We start from the raw sequence: 27,112 nt of genomic DNA on the forward strand, positions 1-27,112 counted from the left end.
TGGGACTCCTTCTCAGGAAGCCTCCCCCTGCTCAGCCCCGCCCCGCCCTCGAATGTCCCTCCAGCCTTTTAGGAGGCCCATGCCAAGTCCTGGGGACAGGTCGCCAACAGGAAGAGCTGACGTTCCGAGGAGGAGGCAGGGAACGTGGAAGTGAACGAAGTAATTGCATGATACATTTCAGAGAAGCGTCCCTGTCGTAAGGAGTGATGGGGAATAAGGGGGAGCGTGGGCTGGGGGCTATGTCGGAGAAGGGTCGGGGTGTGCCCCTTCCACCCCAGGACACAGAGCTGAAGCCTGAAGGCTGATGAGGAGAGCACTCCAGGCAGGGGATCTACCACGGCCAAGTCTGGAGGTGGGAACAAAGAAGCCAGAGGACGGAGGCTTCTCCATCCATGAGTGGAGGCTGTGGTGACTGTGACCCTGGAGCAGGAGGGAGAGGTTCACTCCCTTAAGCCACCTGAATCTCCCTTCCCCTCCACCCTGGAAACCCCCTCACCTGTAGGGCCCCGTTGTAGCCCTACGCAGGGTGTTTCCAGAGACTGCCTCCCCTCCCCCGGTTATAGGTCCTCCCTAGGGTGGGATTTCCCCGAGACCTGACCCAGAGAGGGGAACTCTTGTTCATGGTGAAGTCCCCACGGGCGGACCTCCCACAGCGCACCAGGCCTGAGGCCCACAAACCCTCCCAGCTGGGGCATTTTACAGATCAGGAGACCCAGGAAGACGTAGGATTCACTCAAGGCCCCATGGTGCAGAAGGCAGGAGGCAAGAGGCAGGATTTGAACCCAGCTCAGAGCCATCCCGAAGGTTCACCCAGTCCCATCAGAGCCTTGGGACAGTTTTGTAATGGGAGGAGCTGTAGATTCCCATGTCCCGTTCCTCCTTTCATGTCCCCCGTTAGGATAAATGTCTCCACCAGCTCCCCAGTGTCTGATCCAGACACCCCAGAGCCATTCTGAATCCTCTGTCACTGTTCCCTCTCTTCCCAGGGCTGGTCATTCCATGCCCCTTGATGGGCCTTGTGGCAGCTTTAACACCCACCCCGTAGGTAGTGGTTCTCTCTCCCTCTGTCTTGAGGAAAAGGGAGGAAATTAAATTGTACCAAGTTATCATTGATCTAGAGAAAGCCACACTGAGGTCTGTGGGCACTTTCTCTGAAGATAGACCTCACGTGATTGCTGTATGTGCCATGCATCGACAAGCCTGGTGTCCCCAAGGAACCCCACAGGTCCTGCCAGTCAGCAGGTGTCCTGTGTCCTCCCCTGGGTTCGGAATCCAGGTCTGCTCAGACAATTGAGCAGTAAAGAATGCCACAGGCACTAGTTCCTAACAGCAGTAACCAAAGCTAACGTTTCTTTTTGACTGGTGATGTGCTGGGCTCTGTTCTGAGTGTCAGGTCGTGTGGTTCACAACACCCCCCCCATCAGACCGACGTTATCATCCTCTGTTTGACAGATGGGGAAACTGAGGCACACAGTGCAGGCGTGAGTGGCCAAGATTCAGAAATGTTAGAGGCGGGGTTTGAACCACCCCACAGAGTCCAAACCCTCATCCCCACCCCTCCCCCGAGACACACAAAAGGAAAGAAGACAATAATAGTATAATAATCAGCAGGTGTCACCACTGTTCAGTGGTCCAACGGGCAGGTCCCGCCACGTTCCCCTGGGCACCAGTCAACCGCCAGCATGGCTCCGTTCCAGACATGGCGCGTTTTCTGCCATCCTGTGAAGCGTGTCTTTTGGGAAAGATACAACTTCCTCTATGTTTCTTTTCTTTTTCTTTTTCTCTTTTCTTTTTAGGGGCGGCTTCCTATAGATGACCTTGATTCACTGCCATCCCGTGCCCCCTTCCGCCCCCCCTGCCTTCCAGCCCCGCTGGATTATCCTGCCGTAAATCACATCCTTAGGTCATTTCGTCCATAAATTCTTCCAAATGTATCTCTCAGTGATAAGAACTCACCCTTAAATATCCACATTTTCATTTAATTGCCATTCTCGCACCTACACGAAGTTAATGATTGTATAATATCCTCTAATATGGCATCTTCCCACCATTGTCTCCTAAATGTGTTTTTTTATGGGTGGCTGGTTCACATCGGTGGGCCGAGTCCATACACCGCATCTGGCTGATGGAGCTCTTAAATCCCTTTTAAGCTATAATGATTCTCCCCTCTTTATTTCCTCGTGTTTTGATCATTACAGACCTGGTGGAGCTCTTGCTTGTGATCATTGATTTCCTGCCTCTTTAACGGCCTCGAGCAGAAGTTGTGGGGGTCGAGGGTAGAGGGTGGGGGGATTGGAGGAGGACTGGTCCAGCCTCCTGGCCTTGTGGAGAGCCCGGGATTTCCATCTTAACTGGTTGTCTGAAAAGAAAGAAAATGAGGTCTGGGTAGAAAACAGAGGCACATTGAAGCTAGCTGTAGCTAAATATATCCATTTGTGTATTTCGTCACAGTGCTGTCAGTCCCACCTTCAAAGCATATCTGCCCACCTCTTAGAGCTGTTGGTGGCCTGCCAGGGTGGTGGCTTTGGGGAAGAGGGAACAGCACCCACGTAGACTTGATTGGGTGCTGTGTGGATGTGGAGGAGGACAGGAGTCGTCCAGGGGGCTCCTTTCTTGCTGGGAAAAACAACCTTCTTGCCTCCAGCTCATGTGCCCAGACCCCTCTCCTCAGCTCAAAGCTGCAGCTGGGGAGGTGACACACACACAAACACAAAATGAGGGTGACTCACTCCTCAGCATGGGCCACCGGCACCCACGCTCAGCCTTCCAACAGCGATTAGCCAACAAGAGGAAAGAGGGGTAAGCAAGGAGGTCGAAGCCAGAAACAACCGCTTCCCAGCTTCCTGACCTTAGTCAGTGCAGTACCTCTCTGAGCCTCAGTTTCCCCATCTGGGCAGTGAGAATGCCCCTTGGCTGGTGTCACAAAGAATTATGTGGTGATCCCTGCTCTTCAGTGGTGGTCTTGGAAAGAGCCAGCGTGGCCCCAAGCAGGCCAGGGGGATGTGAGGAGTGGCCAGTAGGGAGGCTGGGCGTGATGGCAGCTTGGGCGGCAGCTAACCAAGATACGGGTCTAAGCACTTCCCAGCTGGTCCTTGATCCAAGCCCCAGCACACTGGGTTTAGGCATATCTGAATTGACGCGGTCTCGAACAGATTGGGGGTGCTGTCCGTGGTACTGAGCCCCTAGCCCCACCCCACGACTGGGCTCTTCCAAGCTTCTGGCTGGTTTTGTTTTGTTTTAATTTTCCTATTTTTTTAAAAAAAATATTTATTTATAGGGACACCTGGGTGGTTCAGTGGGTTAAGCCTCTGCCATTGGCTTAGGTCATGATCTTAGGGTTTGGGGATCAAGCCCTGCGTTGGACTCTCTGCTCAGTGGGGAGCCTGCTTCCTCCTCTCTGTGCCTGCTGCTCTGCCTACTTATGATCTCTCTGTCAAATAAATAAATAAATAAAATCTTCTTAAAATATTTATTTATTTAAGAGAGAGAAAGAGTGAGCAGGGGGAAGGACAAAGGGAGAGGAAGAGAAGCAGGCTCAGTGGGGACTGAGCATAAAGCCTGATGTGGGGCTCAATGCCAGGACCCTGAGATCATGACCTGAGCCAAAACCAAGGGTGGGATGTTTGACCAATGGAGCCACCCAGGCTTCCCCTTTATTTTCCTTTTTTGCTTTGATGCTGAACATCTAACATTAATGAAGAGGCAGCTGAGAGGATGGCTAAAGGCATGGACTGCAGAGCCAGATGGTCAGGGTTCGGATCCTTACTCAGCCACCTACCCACTGCATGGCCTTGGGCAGGTCACTTAATCTCCCTAGGACTCAGTTTCCTCATCTGTAAAATGAGCATAGTTGTACAGTCCTCTTATAAGGCATGTTGTAAGGACTAAAAATGAGGTGAATTTTCCTAGAACCATGCCGAGCACAACTAAATGGGAGCCCCTTAGCTCCCTGTCCTGCATTCTTTTGACCTCACCTCCATAGCCTTTGACAGTTTCTTTGATTTTTGCGTGACAGCATGGCCCAGGATCATCTTACATGCTTTCTACCTGCAATCAGCTGTTTCTCACGGGAGTCCTGTTCATTCTGGTGATCAGTGGAAATTAGGGACCACAATCTAGACATTCAGGGTTCTCACTGCTGTCAGGTTATCGTTGAATCTAGGCTTCAAGTTGGAGAAACTGAGAACTCCTTCACATTTAAGACTATGAAGTCTTCATTGAACTTCTTTGATTTTGTTTGGCATCTCTTTTTTCTTACACAGAAAATCTTGGTTTCTAACACATTAATGTGATTTCTTATCTTCTTTATCTTATAAAGCTAATAGTTTCCAAGAAACGATACTAATTTAGTTAGTACCTATTACAGAATGATGGAGGGCAATTGAAGATTGCCTTGTGGTTGTTTCTTTGTGGTTCTGTGGTCCTTAGGATAAAGCCCATTAGGGATGTACAAAGGGCTGTTTGAAAGATACTTCCAATGATCTTTCTTAGTGTGGTTGCCAAGTTGACCTTTAGCCAGGTTTATTCATTCCTGTTGGGTTTTTTAAAAAAATTTTATTTAAAGAGATTTTTCCTCCTTGTCTTTGCTTTTACACTTTTGTAAACAGTTTACATTTATAAAATAAGAACTCTAAAACAAGATACCCTCAGGAAAGTCTAACTTCTACTCTTGTTCCCTTTACTTGTTGTCTCCTTCCTTCATAGGTAGCTAGTTTTGTTAGTTTGTGCTTTCTGCCTCCGTTGTTTATTTTTGAAAAAAGAAGCAAATGTGTATATACCCCAGACATAATGAGAAGACAGCAAACCCTGCATACGCATTTCTGCTCTGTGGATTTTGTTTTTATTTTTTCACATGAGTCACATACCCTGGAGATCACTCTAGTGCAGTATCTGGAGAGTGTCCCCGCTCCTTTGTACTGTGCGTGGTGCTCTCCTACGCCACAGTCCACAGTTGAGTCAACTGATTTCCTTTTGGTGGATGTTTAGATTGTCTCCTTTCCTGTGCATACATGATTTCATGTTTTGGTTAGGGTATTTTTTTTAAAAGAGAGAAAGCACCCCTGCATAGTCGGGGGAGGGGCAGAGAGAGAGGAAGAGAGAGAATCTCAAGCAGGCTCCACACTAAGTGTGGAACTCAACGCCGGGCTTGATCCCATGACCCCAATATCGTGACCTGAGCCGGAATCTAGGAGTTGGGTGCTTAACTGAGTGAGCCACACAGGTGCCCCAATCTCACAGAATTTTCTGGTTAACTTTTCCTTAGACTCTTTTTCTATAACAGTTTTAGGTTCTCAGCAAAATTGAGAGGACCTCATGGGATTTTTAATTTTAACTGTAGTATGTATCACATAGTAGCTTGTGGTGCTATGGGGGTACAGAAAAGGGACTCTCATGTAGTCAGAGCAGTCACTGAGAGCTTCTTGGAATAAGTTGTGGTCCTGCCAAGATCTAAAGGATAAGTGGGAGATGGTTAGATGATGAGAGGAGGAAAAATTGTTCCAGGTAGTGGCATGTGTTAAGGTCCTGTGGCAGGAGTGAGCATGATACATTCAAATAATTGACATAAGGCCCATGAGGCTGGAACTCTGAAAGTGAGGAGAGGGATGGGGTCATGCCTTTGTCTGGAGTGAAGTTGGTGGAGATTTGAAAGAAGTAGATAAACATGGGTAATAATTAAGAGGCAAAATGCACCAGAACCTGGTGATTCTATTAGTTGGAATACAGATCCCAAGCTTCCACTTCAGAGACACAAAGTACTGGTTTAAACAGAGGGAAAGAACTCTCTTCTCTCTCTCTTGCCTGCAGTCTTGGTTCATGTGTTCTGGTTCTGGTTTGGTTGCTCCAAGGCATCAAGGACTCAGGCTCCTTCTACCTTGTTGCTCTGCTTATTATTCCTATGCTCTTGTTGCTCTGCTGTTATTCCTGTGCTATTGTCCTTGTTCCTATGGTCTAAATAGAACACACTGTGTCCTGCACTACCACTAGTGGAGAGGGAAAGGAGAAGGGAAGGGAGTGAAGGAGGAGGACATACCCTTTCCTGTAAGGGCAGGACTGGGAATTTGTACACATCACTTTTGCTCACATCGTATTTGCCAGTTTTTTGGTTTTTTTTGTTTTGTTTTTTTTTTTTTTGAGATAGAGAGAGCATGAGAGAGAGAGGAAAGGCAGAGGGAGAGAGAGAGAGAGAATCCCAGGGAGGCTCCACACCCAGCACAGACCCCAGTGTGGGTCCCACAAGACTGAGATCATGAATCAGATGCTGGGAGTGCCTGGGTGGCTCAGTCGGTTAATCGCCTGCCTTCAGCTCAGGTCATGATCCCAGGGTCCTGGAATCGAGTCCTGCATTGGGCTCCCTGCTCAACAGGAAGTCTGCTTCTCCCTCTGTCCCTCCCTCCCCAGCTTGTGCTTGCTTGCTCTCTCTGTTGCAAAAATAAATAATAAAATCTTAAAAAAAAAAAAAAAAGTCAGATGTTTAACCAACTGAGCAACCCAGCCGCCCCCCCAGTTGCCAGAATTTAATCGCTTGGCCACATCTAGCAAAAAGGGAGGCTGGGAGATGTAGTCTTAATTTGGAGTGGCCTTGCCTAGCTAGACAGTGGAGGGTCTATCGCTGTGGGAGAAGGGCAGGTGGAGGTTGGGGCACAGCCGCAGTCTGCCACTGTGAGGGTTTGGATACAGTGGGGGAGGGAAGCAGAGGGAGGCGGTAAGGAGGCCTCCTCGCGCTCTGGCTTGTGCACACATGTGGGTGGAGGTACCGCTTGCTGAGACAGGAAGCACCAGGGGGGCGGCTCTTTCTAACCTTGTACCGCAGAGTTTAGCCCATGAGCTAATCTTGTGGAGGGAGCAAGGTCACGGTGCTGGGGGGACAGAGGCTGAGTGTGGAGGGGCACCCCTCCAGCAGCAGTGCTCTGGTGGCAGCTGACCGGGAAGTCATGGTGACCCCACACTGTTCTTGGAGAAGGGGCAGCAGTGGGTCTGGCCTGCCTGGCACGCCCACTGCCGGCTCCCCATGAAAGGACTTCCTAGGGACACCTGGGGGGCTCAGTCGGTTAAGCATCCGGCTCTTTATTTCAGCTCAGGTCATGATCTCAAGGTCCTGAGATTGAGCCCCATGGTGGGCTCCGTGCTGGGCCTAGAGCCTGATGAGGACTCTCTCTCCCCATCTCCCTTGGCCCCTCCTCTAGGAGGGATGCAGGGGGGAAGGACTGCCTATATCCCCAGGCAGGAAACAGGTAGAGACCAGGGGACTCATGTCCCCCCCTGCTGACTGCTTACAGTCCCCTCTGGGCTCTGGCTGGGATAAGAGTGACCCTGTGGGGGTTGGGAAGGCAGCCTGAATCTGTCCCAGGACTAGGAGTCCCTCTGACCTGAGTTCTCATTCCAGCTCTGCCCTGTGACCATCCCTAAGTTACTTAACCTCTCTGAGCCTCAGTCCTCTCCCTTGTCCGGTGGGGATGAGGCAGGACGTGCATCCCGGGAGTGAGGACGATGGTTCTGGATGGGGCTGGCGATGGCAGTGAATTCTTGGGGACCGATCGTGTTCCATGTTCTCCGTGCCAGTGCTGGGGCTGGGCTCTCCAGAGCCCTGATTCGTGGGGAGCAAGTGGGATGTGTTGGCCCATACTGTGGGACCGAGTCTGAGGGGATGTCCGGCTGGAATGGAGGAGGTGGTCCCCTGCCGGCACCCCAGTGCGCCCCTCACTCGCACTCATAATGGTCACAGGTGCCCAGGTCCCAGAGGTTGACAGAAAATCACCCGGAGCACCCAGGATCCTTCACAACCAGACTGTCTTCTGCCTGAGTTGGGTCGGGGAGGGAGGTCCCCACCTCCCCCGTTACTTGTAGGCAGTGGAGGAAACCACACGCGCAGCACGTGCAGGAGTCAGGTTGCTGAGCTTCAAAGGCCGACCTTGCCACTTCCTGCCGAGCTGACGTTCTCACCCTCTCTGAGCCTCAGTCTCCCCATCTGCCAGGTGGGGGCAAGGAGAACACCTCCCTCCCAGGAGCGGTGGATGTCACAAGCTCAGACACTTAAACGGCTCAGTCCAGAGCTGGGCAGGTGGAAAGCCCTGACCAGTGTCTCATGAACCCCTGTCAGCCTGGGCATCCCTGCCCGAGGGGGCTGCCGTGTGCGGTCAGAGGCGGCGACGGGCAGGAGGGCAGGGGACTTGCAGCCCAGTGACAGAGGTTTATAAACTCATGAGTCTCATGCAAACATAGAATCCTTGAGATTCTGTCTAACTCACCCGTTAATGGGGGAACTAATAAGGTGTAGCAGCCAACTTAAAGGAGCATTAAAAATCACACACGTGTGTCCTCAATCAGGAGTGCCGGCGTGAATGTACAAGCAGGTGCAAAGCCGGTCGATAGCCACAGGGCGATAAGCAAGTGTATCTGTGCCGGATACAATTTATTTGTGTTTCTGTGGCTGAGGATAATTTGCATTACAATCCGTTCGCTACAACTTAGCGGAGTTGTCGCACAGCTTGAAGATGAGGCCAAGATAACCAAGCACTAAGCAAGGCCCCCAGCCATCTGTCTCGCCTGTTTCAAAATATCTCATCATTTTTTCCTGACAGCATGCACACACAGACACACACACACACACATACATATGCATGTGTGCACACACAGTCACGCTAACCCGTGCATGGATCCCACGGACAGGTCTCACACTGTGTGTGTGTATCTGGGTTCCTTTCAGTCCCTCAGATGCTTTCTGTGAGAGCAAGACATTGACTCCCACCTCCACGCCTTTGCTCCCGCTGCCTCCCCTGCTCAGCACACTCCCTCTGACATCATGAGCATCTCTCAGAGCTGGAATCCCTCCAAGCCTCAGGTCTTATTCCTCTCCCTCCCTCCACGCACCCCCCCTACTCCCATGTCAGGTGGACGGGGCGTGGGCTCCAGTGTGGGTTTGAATTCTGGCTCTGACATTTCCGAGTGGGAGGCAAGTCACGCCACAGCATCTCCCGGACCCTCAGTCTTCCCACCTCAAAGGTGGGAGAACAGAACCAACCTCATGGGGTTTTTGTTTTGTTTTGTTTTGTTTTGTTTTCAGATTAAATCAGGGGAGGCAGGGGGGCTGACACATAGTAAGGCCTCAGTAGATGTCAGCTGTCATTGCTATGAAAACAGGGCTCCGAGTTCCCATTTCCCAGGTGGCTGGGAGACCCCTCGAAGCCATGCCTGCAAAAGGACTCTGTCAGCGTGTCTGTGGCGGGTGGGGGGTAGGGGTTGCTGCCTAGGAACATTGGGCTGTGTGGGGGTCTCCTTGGCTCCTTGGGCCCACCCCGCCCAGCTGCTGTCAGGGGGCTCCGGGTTCAGAGCTGGGATGAAGTGGAGAGGCTGATGGCACCACCCAGGAGTGGGTGCCAGGGGCCCCATGGCTGCAGCTGAGCTCAGTCCTAGGGCTGCTGTCATGGGTGTGGGGCTGGCTGCTGGAGGAAGCGGCTCTCCCCACCAACAGCGGGCTGACACTGGTGTAGGACAGGGAAGCAGGGATGCAGGAGGGGCTGGGGAGTCCAAGGGCCTGTGGCAGGCGAAAGCCCAGGGCAAAGTTCCCTGGTGCTGGTCTAGAGGAGCAGCCTGGTGCCTGCGGGGGTGGCCGGGATTGGAGACGGAGAGCACGAGCCTCCCAGCTGTCTGACCCTGGGCATGGCATGTCCCAGACACTCCTTCCTCATATCCCATCATGGTGTCGACTTTATTTATTTATTTATTTTTAAGAATTTATTTATTTATTTATTTACTTGAGAAATCACAAGTAGATGGAGAGGCAGGCAGAGAGAGAGAGGGAAGCAGGCTCCCTGCTGAGCAGAGAGCCTGATGCAGGACTCGATCCCAGGACCCTGAGATCATGACCTGAGCCGAAGGCAGCGGCTTAACCCACTGAGCCACCCAGGCGCCCCATGGGGGCGACTTTAAACAGCCCATGAGCTCCAACATCAGGCAGTTGGGGGCCAGGCTGTGAGACCTTGGCAGGTAGAACCAACAATAATGTGACCCCCTCAATCCTCGCAACCAACTGAGAAACGGATCACTGTCATCCCAAGCTTGCATATGGAGAAACCAAGGCTTGGACTGCAGGAAAGAAGCCAAGCTGTGTGTCAGAGCAAAGCCCTTTGCATGTCCCATAAGTCCAAGAGCCCCCTGGAAATGGCACTCGGCACTCCTTCCTGTGCCAGTCAGCTCCGGCTCGCTTAGCCATACTGATTCATCCATTCCTTCATTTGTTCACTCATTCATCTGTCCATCCACTAACTCCCAACTGGCTTTCTTCCTCTCTGCCGGGCCCTGGCTGGGTGGGGGGAGACACTTGGGTCCTCAGACACAGTCCCTGACCTCCCAGAGCTCACAGCCCCCAAAAGCAGACAGACCAAAAGCAACCCAGTATATCCTAGCCCAGCATGCCAAGTGCAGAGACTGAAGGAAGGACTCTGAGGGTGTAGGGGTAGTCAGGAATGGCTTCCTGGAGGAGGTGGAGCCTGGGCAAAGACTTGAAGGACAAGTTGAAGGAGGAACCCACTCTTCTCTGGGCAGCACAGGGAGTGGGAAGGAGAGATCTTTTCAGCAGTGGGGACATTTGAGCTATGTCCCGAAAGGCACATAGTGGGTGGAGGTAAAGGTGAGGTCTTCCAGGAAGCAGAGGCAGGATGTGCAAAGGCCCAGACACAAGCATCACACAGGGTGAGAGGATAGGTCTATGACATAATGATTGATAAAGACATAGATTGTAAAATGATCACTACAGGGAATCTAGTTAATGTCTACTACCACCCACCTAGTTACCATTTCTTTTTCTTGCCGTGAGAGCTCTTTGTCATTGTCGACATCATCTTCTTCTTCTATTTTGAGAGTCAGAGAGAGAATCCACATTCAGCGTGTACCAGAGCGGGGCTCGATCCCATGACCCTGAGCTGAAATCAAGAGTCAGACTCTTCCCCGCCTGAGCCATCTGGGCGCCCTGAGATTAGAACTCTCGAGATCTGCTCTCTGAGCAGCTTCAAAATATACAGCACCGCATTGTTAACTAGCGTCACCACACAGTACATCACATCCCTGGGACTGACTTGTCTTAGAACTGGAAGCTTGTTCCTGTTGACCACCTTCACCCACCGTACTCCCTACCCCCACCGCACTCCCTACCCCCGCCCTGGCTTCTGGCCCCCACCAGCCTGTCCTCCGTATCCATCTACAGGCTCAGCGTTTTTAGATTCCACATATAAGCAAGATCACACAGTGTTTGTCTTGCTCTGTCTGACTTATCTCCCTGAAGGCCATGCCCTCGAGGTCCCTCCATGTGGTCACAAATGGCAGGGTCTCTTTCTTTCTTTATAGTGGGATGGTATTATGTCTGTATATATAGCTCACATTTCTTTATGCATTCCTCTGCTGATGGACACTTAGGTTGCTTCCACGTCTCGGCTATTGGAATAATGCTGCAGTGGACATGGGGCTGCAGATATCTTTTCCAGGCAGTGATTTTATTTCCTTCGGATAAATACCCAGAAGTGGGATGGCTGGATCATGGGGTAGTTCTATTTTTAATTTTTTGAGAAACTTCCATAGTATTGTCCTTAACAGTGGCTGCACCAGCTTGCATTCCCACCAGCAGTGCACGAGGGTCCCCTTTTCTCCACCTCCTCGCCGCTGCTTGTGATCTCTGCCCCCCCCCCCTTTGTAGAATAGCCATTCAACAGATGCAAGACTATTTTGAATGCTGGGGAGGGTGTGACTTGATCCTGAAGGCGCTAGGGAGCCTTGGAGTGTTACAAGTGGGGGAGTGTCTCATGAGATCTGTGCTCTAGAAACAGAACCCTGGCTGCAGTTTGGAGGGTAGACTGGAGAGGAGACATGGGCCATGTGGAGGACAAGGCACTAATTCGAGAGAGCGGCTTCCCCGGGGAGGGATCCAGGGGGTGGGTGGGAGGGAATGACCGTATAGAGAATGTACAATGGACAAGCCTCAGGGGCAGTAATTCCTGGGCAGATGTGAGCACAGAGAGGCCCAGATGTTCTGGTCACCGGTCATTTAGCTGGTTATTCTGCCACACTCAGCACGGACTACAAGTACGGCCGCGAGGAAAGGACACTGCCACTGACCAGGAGTGGGGAGTGTGGAAGAGGAAAGGAGCCCAGAGCCACACATAGGGTGCCTTCCTACATGACCCGTGGTTGGCAGTGCACATTACATCACAGCCAAGAGGAAGGCATTAATATTTATATACATGGGGTGCGGTGTTGGAATTTGGACTGGGGGCTACACTTGGGAAGGACAAAGAAGGGAACAGTGATTGGGGATGAGAACAGTGGGATTTTCTGGGATGCCAGCATTGTTTCAGTTTTCATCCCGCATGGCTCACAAGTGTGTTTTCTTTGTGCAGGCTCGTTGAGCTGTGACTTAAGATGTAGGCCTTTGCTTTTTTCTGTAAGGGTTTTATAACTCAACCACAAATAAAAATATTAAAAAATGTTATATTGCATTTTACAAAGGACAGAGCATTGGGTTAATTTTTGATAGGGTCATGGGCATACTTACGGTACTATTAGTAGGTGGAAGAGCTCAGATCCAAACCCAGGAGTGCCCAAATCTGGAAACTTGGTTCTGGTCTCCCGCTTGGTGACTTTCAGCCCAAGCTGCCCTTCCCGGAATGACCTGCAGGGGGAGGCAGAGAGCAAGGGATGAATCACGGGGGTGCCAAGAGGCACCTGGCCAGAAGGGGGCGCTGCTGTCACAGGTGGCGGGCACAGGGAGGGGAGGCAGGCAAGACTGCACGTCCTGGGGAGTCAGTTCTTACCCCATTTTACAAGGGAGACCTGGAGGGCGTGGGAGCAGGCGGGGGGTGGGGTGGGAGGGAGGGATGATGGAGATAAGGCTCAGGGCATGATCCAGGGAGGGAGCCCAGCCTCCCTGAACGAATGGTCCAGGATTCTCCCCATGGGTGGGCACCCAGTGTACCCCGTATAAAGGATGGCAGGAAGGACAATGCCAGGTGGCGCCTAAAGGGTGAGGTGTCCTGCAGCTCGTTTCTTGAGGTTGTTTGTTTGTTTGTTTGTGTGTTTTAAAATTTTATTTATTTATTTGACACAGAGAGAGAGAGCACAAGCAGGGGGAGAAGCAGGCTTCCCGACGAGCAGGGAGTCTGAAGCTGGACTTGATCCTGGGACCCTGGGATCATGACCTGAGCAGAACGCAGACCCTTATCAACTGAGCCTCCTAGGAGTCCCATCTCTTGACCTTTTTAGTTTCCTAACTCAAGTGCAGGAGTGGCAGGGGGAAGGCTCTGAAGCCAGACACCTATGGGGTTCCAGCCCCCCACTCATGGTCCCCCATGGGGAGGTGACAGACGATTCGGGCTGGTATAATTGCCTCCTTTTCCGAGGCGTGGGTTTCTTTCTGCTCGCCAGCCTTTAGCTTTAGCAAGCACACCCTGGGGGAGGCCGGTGGGAAGCCAGTGAGTTCAGACCCTACAGCAGCCTCCCACACCCTGTGACCCCGGGGCTCTGTAGTCGCTTCTCTGAGTCTTGCTTGTAAGCTGGGGAGGCTGAGCCGCATTTTGCCAGAAGGTAGCCTCTTGTGAGAAATGAAAATGCCCCACACAGTCCTGGCTCACAGAGGGGGCTCTCTCCTCTGGGGGACCCCGTTTGTCCCGCTGGAGTCTGCAATGATAAGAGCCAGAATTTAGGGCTTCAGAAAAGGTTTCAGAAAAGGAAGGACATTTGCACCAGCAGGATGGCCTCCTGTCTCCCGAGAAAGGATGAATCGACAAGGGGAGAGTCCAGGTTAGAGAAGAATTCGGGTTTTTATTTTTCTCGTCTTGCTGAGATGGTGGGGCTTGGCGTCAACCCTGGAGGATGTGGGCAGAAGGAGAGATGGTGAGAGATGATGGCTGAGAACAACAGCCGCCTGACAGAGGAAGGGGCGAGTTTCTGTAGGGCAGGGTGCTGGGGGCGGGTAGAGCTGGGTGACAGGGACGGCAGGTGACGTGGCTTCAGAGACAGCAGGGTGACCGACTCTCCCGGTATGTCTGAGATGGAGGGGATTTCCTGGGCACGAGGCCTTCGGTTTATAACTGGGATAGTGCTAAAAGAATAAAATAAAATTTTGGAAACCGGGATGATCTTGGGTGAGCCGCATTGATTAGTCCCATCTAACCAGGTGGGCTGAGGAGTAGGAGAGAACACAGTTTTGTCCTAACAGGATGGCATCAGCCTTCAGCAGCTGTCCCCAGCCTCCTAGAAGGGCAAAGGCAGTGTGTCTCTGTGGCCGGGTCTTGTGATTCCTATTATTTGTTTGTTTATTTTTTCAAAAGAAGCTAGAAAGTTTTTTGTGGCTTTTTTTGTTGTTGTTGTTTGTTTGTTTTTTTAGCTCTGATTTGCATCCTTGAGCCTCAGTTTCCCTGACTGTGAGATGGGAACCATTTTGCCTCCTCTAGCACTGTGGGATCTGTCTGTAAGGCAAGTGCTCAGGCTGGCACATGGGAAGCTGGCAATCAACAGGAATTAACAAGAAAACACCCAAATGGCAACCACAGGAGTGTCCATCACCGGATGAATGAATACAGTGTGGTCTAGGCACACAATGGAGTATTAGTCTCTCAGAGGAATGAAGCGCTTATAGTTCTAACACAGGTGAATTTTGAGATCATGGTGCTAAGTGGGAGAGAATCTGGTCCCATGAGCCTGGGTGGCTCAGTCTGTTAAGCATCTGCCTTCGGCTCGGGTTGCGATCCCAGGGTCCTGGGATCAAGTCCCTCATCGGGCTCCCTGCTTAGCAGAGAGCCTGCTTCTCCCTCTGCCTACCTCTTTCTCTCTCCTTGACAAGTTAAAAAAAAAAAAAAAGTCTTTAAAGAAGCTAGTCCTTAGGGCGCCTGGGTGGCTCAGTGGGTTAAGCCGCTGCCTTCGGCTCAGGTCATGATCTCAGGGTCCTGGGATCGAGTCCCGCATCAGGCTCCCTGCTGAGCAGAGAGCCTGCTTCCCTCTCTCTCTCTCTGCCTGCCTCTCCGTTTACTTGTGATTTCTCTCTGTCAAATAAATAAATAAAATCTTAAAAAAAAAAAAAGAAGCTAAGTGGGAGAGAATCTGGTCCCATGATCCTTAAAGATCATGGCTTGTACAATTCCGTTTATAGGAAATGTTCAGAATAGGCAAATCCATCCAGGCAGAAATGAGCCATTGGTTGCAGGGGGTAGGGAAGTTGGGGGAAAACCGGAATGGGGGGGCAGTTGCTAATGAGTATGGATTTTGGGAGAAGGGCTATGAAAACGTTGTAGCGTGGATGGTGGTGACAATTATATAACAGCAGAAAGCCACTGAATTGTACATTGTCAATGGGCGAATCATCTGGTATGTGAATGATATTCCAATTAAGCTGTTAAGGAAGAGCAAACAAGCCACGGACACAGCTCTTCCTCCTCCCTGTGCAGCCTGGAGCAAAGTGCTCCCCCTCTCTGGGCCTCAGTTTCCCACCTGGAGAACTCAGGTGTTGAATCAGGTATGTCCTGAGCGCGCCTCCAGCTCTGGTTGCCGCTTTTATCACAACAGATGGTCCCGAATTCACCAGGGCCGCCTTCCCACCGAGACCCGGGATAGTGTGGGCGGTGGGTGGCCCACCGGCTCGGAAGCACGTCATCCCACCCTTGTCTGACAGGCTGCAGAGACAGGAAGGAGCCAACAGGATCCCAGCAGAGACACGCAGATGTTTGCTGTTGACAGTAGACTTGTCGACAGATGTGACCGAAGAATTTGCCAGCCTTTGTTGCCTGTTTACCGGTACTCCCGCCGTGAAGTTCACCTTCAGCTCCCAGAAGGGGGATACAGGGGTGCGGGAGAGGCGCTGCTTGGCTTGGAGTCAGGGACGTCTGGCTCTGATGTTTGCCTTCCTGCTGTGTGGCCTGGGGCAAGTTGCTTGACCTCTCTGAGCTTCCGATGTTGCAAGTCTGAAAGGGAGGTGGTAATACCTACCTCCCAGGGTGGTGGCCAGGATCCAGGATGATGTGTAGAGAGCCGTTGGTGTGGCATCCGCACCACATAGGGACCCCAACGAGGGGAGCCCTTCTGAACCCTTAACCTCTCTAGGCCTCTGTTTTCCCATCTGTAGTCTGACAGGGACTCAACCGATTTCACCCCCACCCCCTGGAGACATTTTTGGTTGTCACAGCTGGTGCAGGTTAGGGGGGAATGCTGCTGACACCAAGTGGGCAGAGAGCAGGTGCCCAGGCCAGCCCCCACTGCAGGGAACGATCCAGCCCCAGATGTCCATATGGCTGATGCTAGGAGACCCTGGACCAAGATCCCCTCTGAATTTCCCTTTAGCTCTAGAAGATATTGGGGTTTGATCTGCATTGATCTGGAGCATGCAGTCTGCAGACCCCCACTTGGGCCCGGAATGGCCCTTCTCCTCTCGTGTGGGCTGGCTTTCCCTGTCTTGGACTCAGTGTGGGTGGGCAGCCCATGGCCCCCGGCCAACCCCACTGTGACATCTGTCTGCCGCAGGGAGGGGACAGGGCCCTTCGTTCCATTACACAAGAAAGGGGGGGTGTGCAGGCCTCTGGCCATCCAGGGGCTGTCAGGAGGGCCCCCCAGGCCAGAGCCGCTGAAACTGGGTTGTTGTTCTGTCTCCCGCATGACTGTGTTGCTTTTTCCTTGGTGACTTCAAGACCACCGTGCTGTGGGCAGTGTTGGAACCCTCCCCTGACATCTGACAAGAGATGGGACCCAATTACCAGCTTGGTTTTCTTGGCCCCTGAAAGTTTCCAGAAAGTGGCCATCTGATGATTCTTCATTTTCCCAGAGCACAGAGCTCTCCCTGTCACTTTCCTCCCCTGCCCCCCACGGGGGTGGTGCTGCTCAGGCGACCCCGGGGGTAGCAGCTGCGACAGTAACATTTGTGTGACCTCTGCCATGTGCTGCGCCTCGTGCTTAGTGTTTTATATGCGTCCTCTTGCCGGATCTTCACAGGCACTCAGGGCAAGGTTTGATGATTATCCCACTTCACAGATGAGAAGACCGAGAGAAGGTTTCTTGTCCAAATCATACCACAACTAGGTACTCCCGCCGGGATGGGGATGGCCTTTTAGCTCACCCACCCGTGCCCAGGGAAGCTGGTGCACACAGGCCAGTGCCACAGAGGTCCCATTTTCTGATTATCTCAGAAGGTTAGAATCTGGTGACAGGCCTGGGATTCTGGGCTCTTCTACCCTCCTGGCCCGGACAGCATCTTGAGGTGGGAGGGGGGACTCCTACAGCCCCAGGACATCTGAGCCAGCAGGCAGGGCCCTGGGGTGGGCGTTACCCTGTCTTACCTGCCCAGGTGCCCCAACCGCTCCATGACCAGAACCCGAATTGCACGACTCCCTTTATACAGAGTCTCCAGTAAGTAGATGCATAGAGGGGCGCCTGGGTGGCTCAGTGGGTTGGGCCGCTGCCTTCGGCTCAGGTCATGATCTCAGGGTCCTGGGATCGAGTCCCACATCGGGCTCTCTGCTCAGCAGGGAGCCTGCTTCCCCCTCTCTCTCTCTCTGCCTACTTGTGATCTCTCTCTCTGTCAAATAAATAATAAATAAATAAATCTTTAAAAAAAAGAAAGTAGATGCATAAAGATGGGGATTCGGAGTAGTGGTGCTGAGGCTGCGGTGAGCTGGGGTAAGGGATAGGCTGGTGACGGCTACAGGGTTTCTTTTGGGGGTACGGAAGATGTTCTAACATTGACGGTGGTAGCCCAACTCTGTAAACAGACTAAAAACCACTGCAGTGTGCGTTTAAGGGGTGAGTTGCTTCGCATGTGAATTGTACTCAGTTTATCTGAGAAAAAAGATTTGGAGGCTCCTGAAGGCTGAGCCAGGCCTGTTTTCCTGGTATTTCTTTAAACGCAACATACTTGGCCTCCAGGGAGCCGTGTTTGGCAGGTGGAAAATCAGAGCATTTTTATTCCTGTTCTGCTCTCTGTAGTTACATGAATTCCTGTATGTGCCCTGTTCCCCGAGGGCGCCTGCATCTCACCTGTGTGCTGCCTGCTTGCCTAGCTGTCGGGGTGCCCTGGCTGGGTCCCCCCCTCTGCGTCCAAGACTGTCTCTCCGTCTCTCAGCATCAGTGACTCTTTTAAAAGGGGCTCCCAAGGGGTTTGGGGGTCAGGTGGGGCCACTGCAGGAGAATAGAGGGGTCAGGTATCCTCCTCCCAACCCTCGTGCTGTCCTGATCCCGATCCCGGAAAACAGTCTGGGACAGGAGGGACAAGAGGAGGAGGAGGAGGGGCTCCGACCCACAGGGAGAGTGGGAGAAACACCCCAGCTTCTAGCACGGGGTCTGGGAGAAGAGGCAGGCTCAGTGGGCTGATGGAGCGTCCTGAGAGCCCGGCTTGACCAGGTGGCCTCTAAAGGCCATGGTGTGTTCTGGTCTAAGCCCTTGGCATGCAGCTGGGGTGGTTTATCAGCAGTCAGAGCACTGTGGGTGAGACTCTGGAGGTCCAGCCCCGAAGGAATCCTGGCCAGCCGTGTGACTGCGGGCAAAGCCCTCAACCTCTCTGAACCCTGTTTCCACGCCTGTAAAGTGATGGTAACAGTCCTGTGCACATCGCAGGGGTGCCGATGAGAAATTAAGAGGCACCCAGCAGAGTGTAGGCACCTGGTACGCCCAGTGATTCTTGGAATCATGATGTGGTCCTGCCGCCCAGCCCCCGCTCCTGGGATGAACATTGGTCCAGACCACAACGCACCGCAAACCAGTCCTCTCCTCTCTCCGTCTTTCTTGCTTGCTTCCTCCCTCTCCAGCAGTATCTCTCCCCTGAGCAGCCTTGCCTTTAGCTGAGCGAGGCGGGGGACGGAGCTGTCTTTGGAACGCCTGTCCTGGTGCGGTGGTTGGAAATGAGGTATTTTGCCCCCTAATTGTGACTCAGCAGCTGGGGTGCTGCTTCCTGTCCCATGGGGCCTGAGGGCAAGTCAAAGAGGAAGCCGTCTAGAGCCATGTCTGCTTGGTGTGTGTGTCCCTTTGTCCTCACAGAACATTTTATAATAACCTAAGCCATGCAGATGACTCTGGCTTTGTCACCTACTAGGCCTGTGATCTGTGAAGTCACCTCAGATCTGCTTCGGTTTCCCAGTCTGCAGAACAAGCATCGTGATCAGATCCCCCTTTGTTTCTTGGTTCATTCACTGGCTCATGCATTTGCAGGGTTGTCCCCCGACATTCATTGAGCACCTACCGGGGGTACCTGCCAGGTGCTGGGCTAAGCTGGCAGGATCCAGCTGGGAACATCTGGGAGGAGAGCCATGTGCTGGGTCCCGTGAGGGGTTGCCTGTCGCCTGAAACATACAGCATGGGAAGGAGCCGGCTGTCCAGGGTATTAGAGGAAGAACATTCCGGGCTGCCGAGAATGTTCTTTGCAGCATGTGCAAAGACCCTGGGGCAGGATGGGGTTTGTGGTGTCAGCCCTCAGTGGAGGGAGCTCCATGGGCAGATGGAGGGAGTGGGGCCCCCAACGCAGCCTGCTTCATCCCTGGACTCCTGAGAAAGCCATCCCCGAACCCTGTGCTGGGGAGGGGCTCAGCTGGATCTGTGACATTTGCTGTGGGGCCTCTGGTGTCCTGCCCACTGCTCTGGGCTTCAGATAAAGATGATAAGTAAGTAAGGGAGTTAAATAGTGCTGAACGCGTACTCTGTGCCAAGGACCACAGTAAGCCTTGATCTTAATATATGTGTAGGTATGTGTGTATTTTAATTTAAAAAACCCACTTCAACTGCGTAATGACTCTGACACAAGCCTGTCATTATCCCCATTCTAAAGGTGGGGAAACCGAGGCACAGCGAAATCAAGTGGCTCGGTAGTGAGGGGAGGGGTTAGAAAAAGGGGCTGGGTGTTGTCAGGATTAGGGAGGCTGGGGGCACCTCCTGGGAGTCTGGCTGGGTGACTGGTGGGTGGCGATGCCCGCAGTGGCATGGGGTTCTTCTTGAGTCTGTGTATTAGGGTGGAGGTGGGTTTGTTTGCTGTATCAGGGTTTCTGGCCTTTCTCCCAAGAGGCAGCATGGAGTGGTTGTCAAGGCCTGGAGCTGTGTGACCTTGGGCCGGTCACATAACCTCTCTTTGCTTCGGTTTCTTTATGAGTAAAATAGGGAATGGGATGACAACTCCTCCCTGGAGGGTCTGTAGGGATTAAATGAGGTCATGTCTGTCTGGCGCCAGCTCTTGGAACCTGCTCAAAGTGTGTTAATAAGGAAGAAAAAGGCTCAACTCTGAAAAGAGGGGCAGCAAAAGGGCCCCATTCTGGGAAATGCCTCCTGATGAGTTGCTGACAGTAGTGACAACTGCCCCAGCCTGGGCCCCACTTCCCAGAGCCCAGGTATCCCCACCGCCCAGGCTCCCTTTGGGGGTAAATATCAGGGTGCAGGGCCTGACTTAGCTCCAATGCCAAGGGGGGCCTCTGTCACATTGGCCGGATTCCTCCCACGGTTTCCTTAATCTGAAGCTGGGACCAGAAGTGCCAATCCTCATTCCTGCCCCTATTGGGGCTCTGCCACTGCCCACACAGAAGGGTCAGGAGACTGTCACATGGTACCTCATGTGGGCATGGTGACCGCCTTTGGGTGGCACAGCCATCCGGTCAGAAATGGTCAGAAATCACAGGGCCCTTAAGGGGAAGGAGGGCAGCGAACCCAACTGGGATGTGTCCCCCAATCCCGGGGACCTGCTCTGCAGCCTCGTGAAACCCCCAGACCACATGTAAAGATTTTACTTTGTTTCCAAATATCTTGGGCTCTAGCTGGACAGTGTATCTCCCAGAGGTACCATCCATGGGAAAAATGAAAAAACAAACCAAACAAACCCAAAACCCGAAACCCAAAACCCCACGTAGCTTGAAGGTAAGCAGAGGGCAGCACTGATGCCCTTCCCAGGGCGCCCCCATCTGGCTGGCCTGCGAAAGAACAACTCCGCAAGCACAGGAGAAATGCGCAGTGTCTTTGTCCATTTAGGATTTCCACGGTGGGCACTTCCTGCAGACCCATGTTACCCAGTGGAAATGTAACTGATGCAGGCCACGTGTGCCTTTTTAATTTTCTCGTACCTGCCTTTAGGAAAGTGAAAAGGAAGCAGAGGAAATTAATTGTAACAGTATATTTGATTGAGTCCAATATATCCAAAATAGTAATGTGTCAACACATAATCCATATTTTAAAAACATCCCTGAGGTGTTTTCCGTCCTTTTTTGTTTTCATGTTTGTAGCAAGTCTTCAAAACCGGGTGTGTGTCTGATAGCACGTGTCAGTTCCGACCTGCCGTGTTTCAGCGGCTTGGTGTCCCCAAGTCACCAGAAGCCACCGTGTTGACAGCTCTAGACATTGAAATTTCCTTATAGGAAAATTTGGGTTTTTTTTTTCTCCCCCTTCATTTTACAGTTACTCAGAACCTGCACTATGAGTCTGGTTCTTGTCCTTCTTTTGTTCTTTTCCTTCTCTGTGTAATCTGATCTTGATGAGAACTTGATAAAGCTGATCTTTCCGGTGAATCTTCTATCTTTGCCCAGATCTTGGATGTTCTTCTCTTTCTCAGTGTCATCCTTTCCTCTCATTTAAAAATATTTTCCTCCGATATTTTATGGTGTAAATGTTCAAACATATAGAAGAGTTGAAAGAATTGTCCAGTGACCAGCCGTGTATGTCTCACCTTCGTTATATTTTGTTATATTTGTTTTATCTCTTGCCCATGCATCCATCCTTTGGCCTCTCCATCCCCCCAGGTCTCTACCCCTCCATCTCCCATCTTTCCATTCATCATCATCCACCCATCCATTCGTCTCTCCGTCCGTCCGTCCGTCCATCTATCCACCCTCAATCCCTGTGTCTCTCCATGCAGTCATCCATCCATCCATCCATCCTTTGGTCTCTCCATTTCTCCATCCCTCCATCCATCTACCCATCATCCATCTATTCACCTACCTCCCTCCTTCCATCCATCCATCCAAGTATCCGTCCGTCCATCCATCATCCATCCATCATCCATCCCTCCATCTTGCCATCTCTCCATTCATCTCACCTTCCTATCTTTGATGCATTCCAAATTGCTAACATCCCTCCCCTTCCCTTGAACACTTGGGCACTTTGGTCTTTGTTTTGGGCATGCATTTCAGTAACTAGAGTTGAGTATTCAGGATCTTTTTCGGAGCCCCATAGCTCCAAAATAAAATACACAGCTTACAAAAGAAGCTAGCTAAGTATAACGACAGTGACAGTCATTAGTTATAAAAATCCTGTGATTCCTGTTGGTGACAGAGTCACAAGGCTCGTGGGTGTTGCTACATTAGGAATTGAAGTTCTAAACTAAATTTCACTTGTAGGCTAGCGAAATGTAATATTTTACCCCTCTCCAAATCCACAGATCCTCTGAATTTGAGGGCCCCCTACTCAGTTCTATCTCACGAAACCCAAATAAATCCCGCCATTACCATGTTAAGGCAAATGCTACCAAGAAACACTGAGTATTATCATGTGCTCTATCTTATTTAATCCCTGAGGATAAAAGAAAGGCGTTTCTCTACTCACAACATGTCTGACAATAAATATGTGGGGATTTCCCCAGCCACTTCTTCCGCTTTCCACACACCAACCAGGTACCCCCTAATTTAATAAAGTTCTGACCCTGACTATGTGCAGTTAACCCAACAGCTTAAGGACTCGGTCCCACAAGAGGACCCCACTTGAGACACCAGTCACAAATATCAGGTCCCCAGAGTGTCCCCACTTCTGTCTGACTTGGCTGCCACCGAGACTTCTCATACCCTACCCTGCCCAGGTTGGAGAATTTGCTGGCATGGCTCAGGGAACACCCCTGTTGACCAGTGTACCCTCAAGGATATGATAAAGGAAACCTATGGCTTATGGACAACCAGATGAAGGGTTACAATGGGGTGAAGTCTGGGAGGGTCCCCAGCACAGCAGCTGGCGACCCGGTGCAGCTGGGTGCCCCACGCTCCCCACACAGCGATGTGTTCACCTTGGAAGCTGGCCGAAGCCTGTGGTTGAGGGATTTTTACAGAAGCTTCATCCTGTAGTCATAATGGGTCGTGAACTCAGTCTCTGGCCCCTCTCCCCTCCCTGTGGGCCAAGGCTGGGGCTGAAAATTCCTTCTAATCATCACTTGATCTTTTGGGAGAGGATCCCCAATCTGGGGGCCCACCGAGAGCCCCCTCATGAGAACAAAAGACACTCTTACCTTCCAGGAAATTCCCAGAGGGGGCTGGGAGCTCTGTAGACTGTGGTCTAGACTGACCCAAGGGACGCTGGCCAGCTGGGGCACACCTCCCTGCTCTGCACCCTTGGGCAAGTCGCTCAACCTCTCTGTGCCCCGTCTCCTCCTCTGAAGATCGAGATCATAGGGCCCATCTCAGAGGGTTGTCGAGAGGGTTAACTGAGTTAATGTACGTAAGCGCTGGGAACCCTGGTAGACAGGAAGTGCCATGTCAGAGTTTGGTCTAGAAAGTACGTTTATGCCAGGAGCCTTTGAGGTGAAGTTGCGGTCCCAGGGCTGCAGGTCTGGCTTCCGAAGGTGGGTGTTCCTGTCCCCATTCCTGCCCTCTCTGTCTGGCACCTGTGGACCTGATACCCCAGCTTGGGTCCCATGCCTGTGTCCTAGCTGCCAGGAACCTGGAGTCTTCGCAGCAGGACGCAAGGCTCGGGCCCACAGGAGACCCATAAAGGGGGAGTTTCTCCAAGTGTGGGAAGGGCAAGGTCTGGGCCACCCGATGGTGTGCTTCTTGCCCCGGATGCAGATGAGCAGAATGAGGCTCAGGGAGGAGAGGGAGCCCGGCCTGCAAGGCTCCACCGTCTGGCTCTCTCTTCTCCCTTCTCTCCCACACAAACACCCGAGGCTTTCTGCTGCCCAGAATCCCGCTTTTGCCCCAGGGTGGAGATGCCCTAGGCCAGCCCACAATGCAGGCCTTGAAGGAATGAAAACCCTGAGTCCTGCATCAGAAACGCCCTTTGTTGTCCCACACACAAAAGCTTTCAGTCCAGAGGGTCAGGGGTGGGACTCCGAGGGCCAAACGGGGTCCAGCTGGGGATGCTGATCCCTGCTCCCAGGAGGGAAGCGCGAGGAGCTGCTGTAGTTTGGGTTTGTGTTCTCTTTTCCGGCTCAGCCTCATTTCTTACTTGGGGGCCCAGTGTCAGGCCCCAGGCTATGCCCCAGGGAGGAGGAAGGACAGTGCAGGGGGGTGGTGGGGTGTCTGAGGTCAGACAGACAGCAACCACCACGCATGGGACGGCGTGTTGCAACTGGAGAGATGACACAGGCGCACCAGGACGGGGAAGGCACCCGGATGCGTCCTGGACCCAGCCGGCCAGGGGGGGCGGGGGAGGGGGAAGGGAAGCCCCGAAAAGGGAGTGACCCAGATGGGGGGCTGGCTGGAGGGACTGTGTGCACGCCTGTGGCATCTGGGCACGCATTGTCCTATTCTGAACGCATCTGTGTGTATGAGTGTGCGTGTGTGTGTGCGCGTGTCTGTGTGTGTGTTTGCATGAAGTCTTTGTTTGGGATTACGTGTATCCCCTTTGCGTGCCTCTGTGTACTCATAGGTAGCCTCACACTTACCTGTGGCTTATGCTAATCACCGTAGCATTTACACGGCACCTACTGTGTACCAGGCTTCCCAGTGCTTACGTGTACTTACTCAATTGCCCCTCTCCACAGCCCTTTGGGGTGGGTACTACTATCTCAGTTTTCAGAAGAGGGAACTGAGGCCGAGAGGTTGAGTGACTCCTCTGAGATTCCAGACGTGGGATCTGAACCCAGGCTCCCCCTTGGGGAATGTGTCCACCCGTGTTCCACCCCAGCAAAATGTACACACAGGGTCATGGGTACACCTGTGTGCGTGGTCAGACCTGCGTGTGGGTGGCTCTGTGGCTCGCGTGTGTGTGGGCTGGGGCACAGAGGCCTCCCTCCCTCCCCAGGCCCCAAGTGGGGCTGGACAGGCCACCCTTTCTCTGTAAGAGCAAGTCTTAGGGAAAGGCAGCCCCAGGACATCTCCCCGCCCCCCACTCCCAGACCCTCCCACACCCCACACCCCCCTCCCCAGGCCCCTGGCTGGCTTTTGTTTCCTCCGCTGTGGGAATCTTGTGGAATTCTAAGCATGTGCTTTTTGAGGGTGGGGGGGGGTGAAGGGCGCAGCCTGGTCACTTGCGGGGGCCGGACCCTGCCCTCCGAGGGATCCAGGCTGGTGATGTCTACAGAACCCAAAGCAGGGTCTGGGTGACATCTCCCCTGGGCCTGCCCACAGCCACATCCATCTGGCTCTGTGGGGGCCTCCTCCAGGACAGGCCAGCCAAGGGACCCACGTGCCCGGACTCCGGGCCAGAGGGCCCTCGGGCCACGAGGGGAGGTGGCGTAAGACGCCCTGGGTCATAGAGTGAGACACAGTTGTCTGTCCGGAGCTTGGGCCTTCGGGAGCCTCACGGCCTCCCTGGGTTGCTTCCTCCTCTGTAGACGGCTTTCTAGCAGGGAGTGAAGCCTGGTGACCCTCTGTCCCCGCGCAGCTCCGGTGCCTCCCGCATGCCGCCCGCCATCCTCCGCGCCTTTCTCAGCTTCCCCTTGCTTTCTCACTGCACCTGCCTTTGCTTGATAGTGACCCCTCCCCCCACAAAGATTTGACCCCCGGGGCCTGTGAATGTGACCTTATCTAGAAGCAGGGTCTCTGCAGAAGTCATCAAGTTTAGGCTCTGGAAGTGAGGTCAGTCTGGATTTAGGGTGGTCCCTAGACCCAGGGACCAGTGTCTGTAAGAGGTGGAAGGGAGGATTTGCAACAGAGGCAGAGATACTCCTGAAGACTGGCTGGATGGGGGGGTGCGGCCCCCAGCCAAGGAGCCCCTGGACACTGGGAGAGGCAGGTCCCCAGAGGGAGCACGACCCTGCTGACTCCTTGATTTCAAACTTCTGGCCTCCAGCACGGTGAAAGGGAAGTCTCTGTTGTTTCGGGGCACCCATTGTGGCACTTTGTTGCGGCAGCCCTGAGAATCCACTCAGCCACCCCCACTGTCTGCTCTGCGACACACTTAGCCTGGAGCCCCTGATACTGGGCTGTGGGGCACTGTCTTTGTCAGCAGGTGGAGAGAGCCCACCTGAGAATGAAGACAACACACAGGAGAGCAGGGCCAAGAGGTGGAGACAGATCCCCCAAAGCACTGCCAGAGTGCCTGGATTCAGCCATTCCTGAAGCTGTTCCACCCCCAACTTCCTTGTCATTCTGCAGTTCCACTCCTCCTCTCTATTCTGCCACCCTCTACAGGCAGGTGACTTTCACCATGTTAAGCCTCAGTTTGCACCCATGTAAAACAGGGACAATCATCACAAAACTTCTGTAGACATTGCTTAACTGCGCAATGTCTGGCTTGGGGTTGAGTAGGGGTTGCTGACCTCACAGTGACAGTTACCCTCGCATGGCACCTGTCATCCATCTATCAAGGGTAATGGGAAACTTTAATTTGATGGGGAGAGTGTAAGTGATAAATAAACGTATCTTGCCGTGTGTGGCCGTCACAAACCGTGGTCCACATCAGCTTGGAGGACAGTGTCGCTGGCTTAGCTTGGTAATTGGCACAATCATGGTACACTTAGTGGTGGTGTCTGATTAGCTGCTGGTGGAGGGGCTGCCCACCCCACTCACCGGCTTTCGTTCATTTATGCCACACCTGTTTCCTGAGCATCTGCATTGCTCTGGCACTGCTGACAGGAAGGCAGTCGAGCTGGGGGGCTATCCTCAGGGTGCTCCGTCTTGTTGGGGAGGTGAGTGAGCAAGTAGAGTGACAAGCACAAGACAGGGAGGTGGGTGGGGAACAGGAAGGAGGCCCCAGGGTCAGGAAAGGCTTCCTGGAATCTGGGGTAGCCTGAAACCAGAACAGAGGACAAGTAGGCCAGGAGTAGGTAGGGAAAGGCATCCCAGGCAGCAAAACCAGCAGGTGCAAAGGCCCAGGGGCAGGAGTATGTGGAACAATAGGGACTCATCAGTATTCTGAGCAACCAGGGCATAGGACAGGGGTCATGGTGAGCCATGGGGCCCAAGAGATCTTCCCCAAGGGCCTGGACTATGAGGGGTTGGGCTTATCCTCAGGGCCTTAAGGATCATTGAAGTAA

General features: G+C 52.8%; 1 protein-coding gene and 1 long non-coding RNA gene across 3 annotated transcripts in view; one reads left to right on the plus strand and one right to left on the minus strand.

Annotated features, from left to right (window-relative positions):
• The window catches only part of LITAF (lipopolysaccharide induced TNF factor), a 104,204-nt gene that overhangs the window by 18,829 nt on the left and 58,263 nt on the right, over positions 1-27,112 (plus strand). The window lies entirely within an intron of this gene.
• On the minus strand, positions 1,959-23,376 carry LOC309854194. Its single transcript, XR_014306132.1, has 6 exons — positions 23,204-23,376; positions 12,542-12,658; positions 11,374-11,493; positions 10,792-10,847; positions 4,866-4,999; positions 1,959-2,359 (listed from the first exon to the last, which is right to left on the minus strand). It is a non-coding gene; the product is annotated as an uncharacterized lncRNA (long non-coding RNA).

The sequence above is a fragment of the Mustela nivalis genome (genome assembly GCF_964662115.1).
Source record: "Mustela nivalis genome assembly, chromosome: 19".
In the NCBI taxonomy this organism is placed as follows: Eukaryota; Metazoa; Chordata; class Mammalia; order Carnivora; family Mustelidae; genus Mustela; species Mustela nivalis.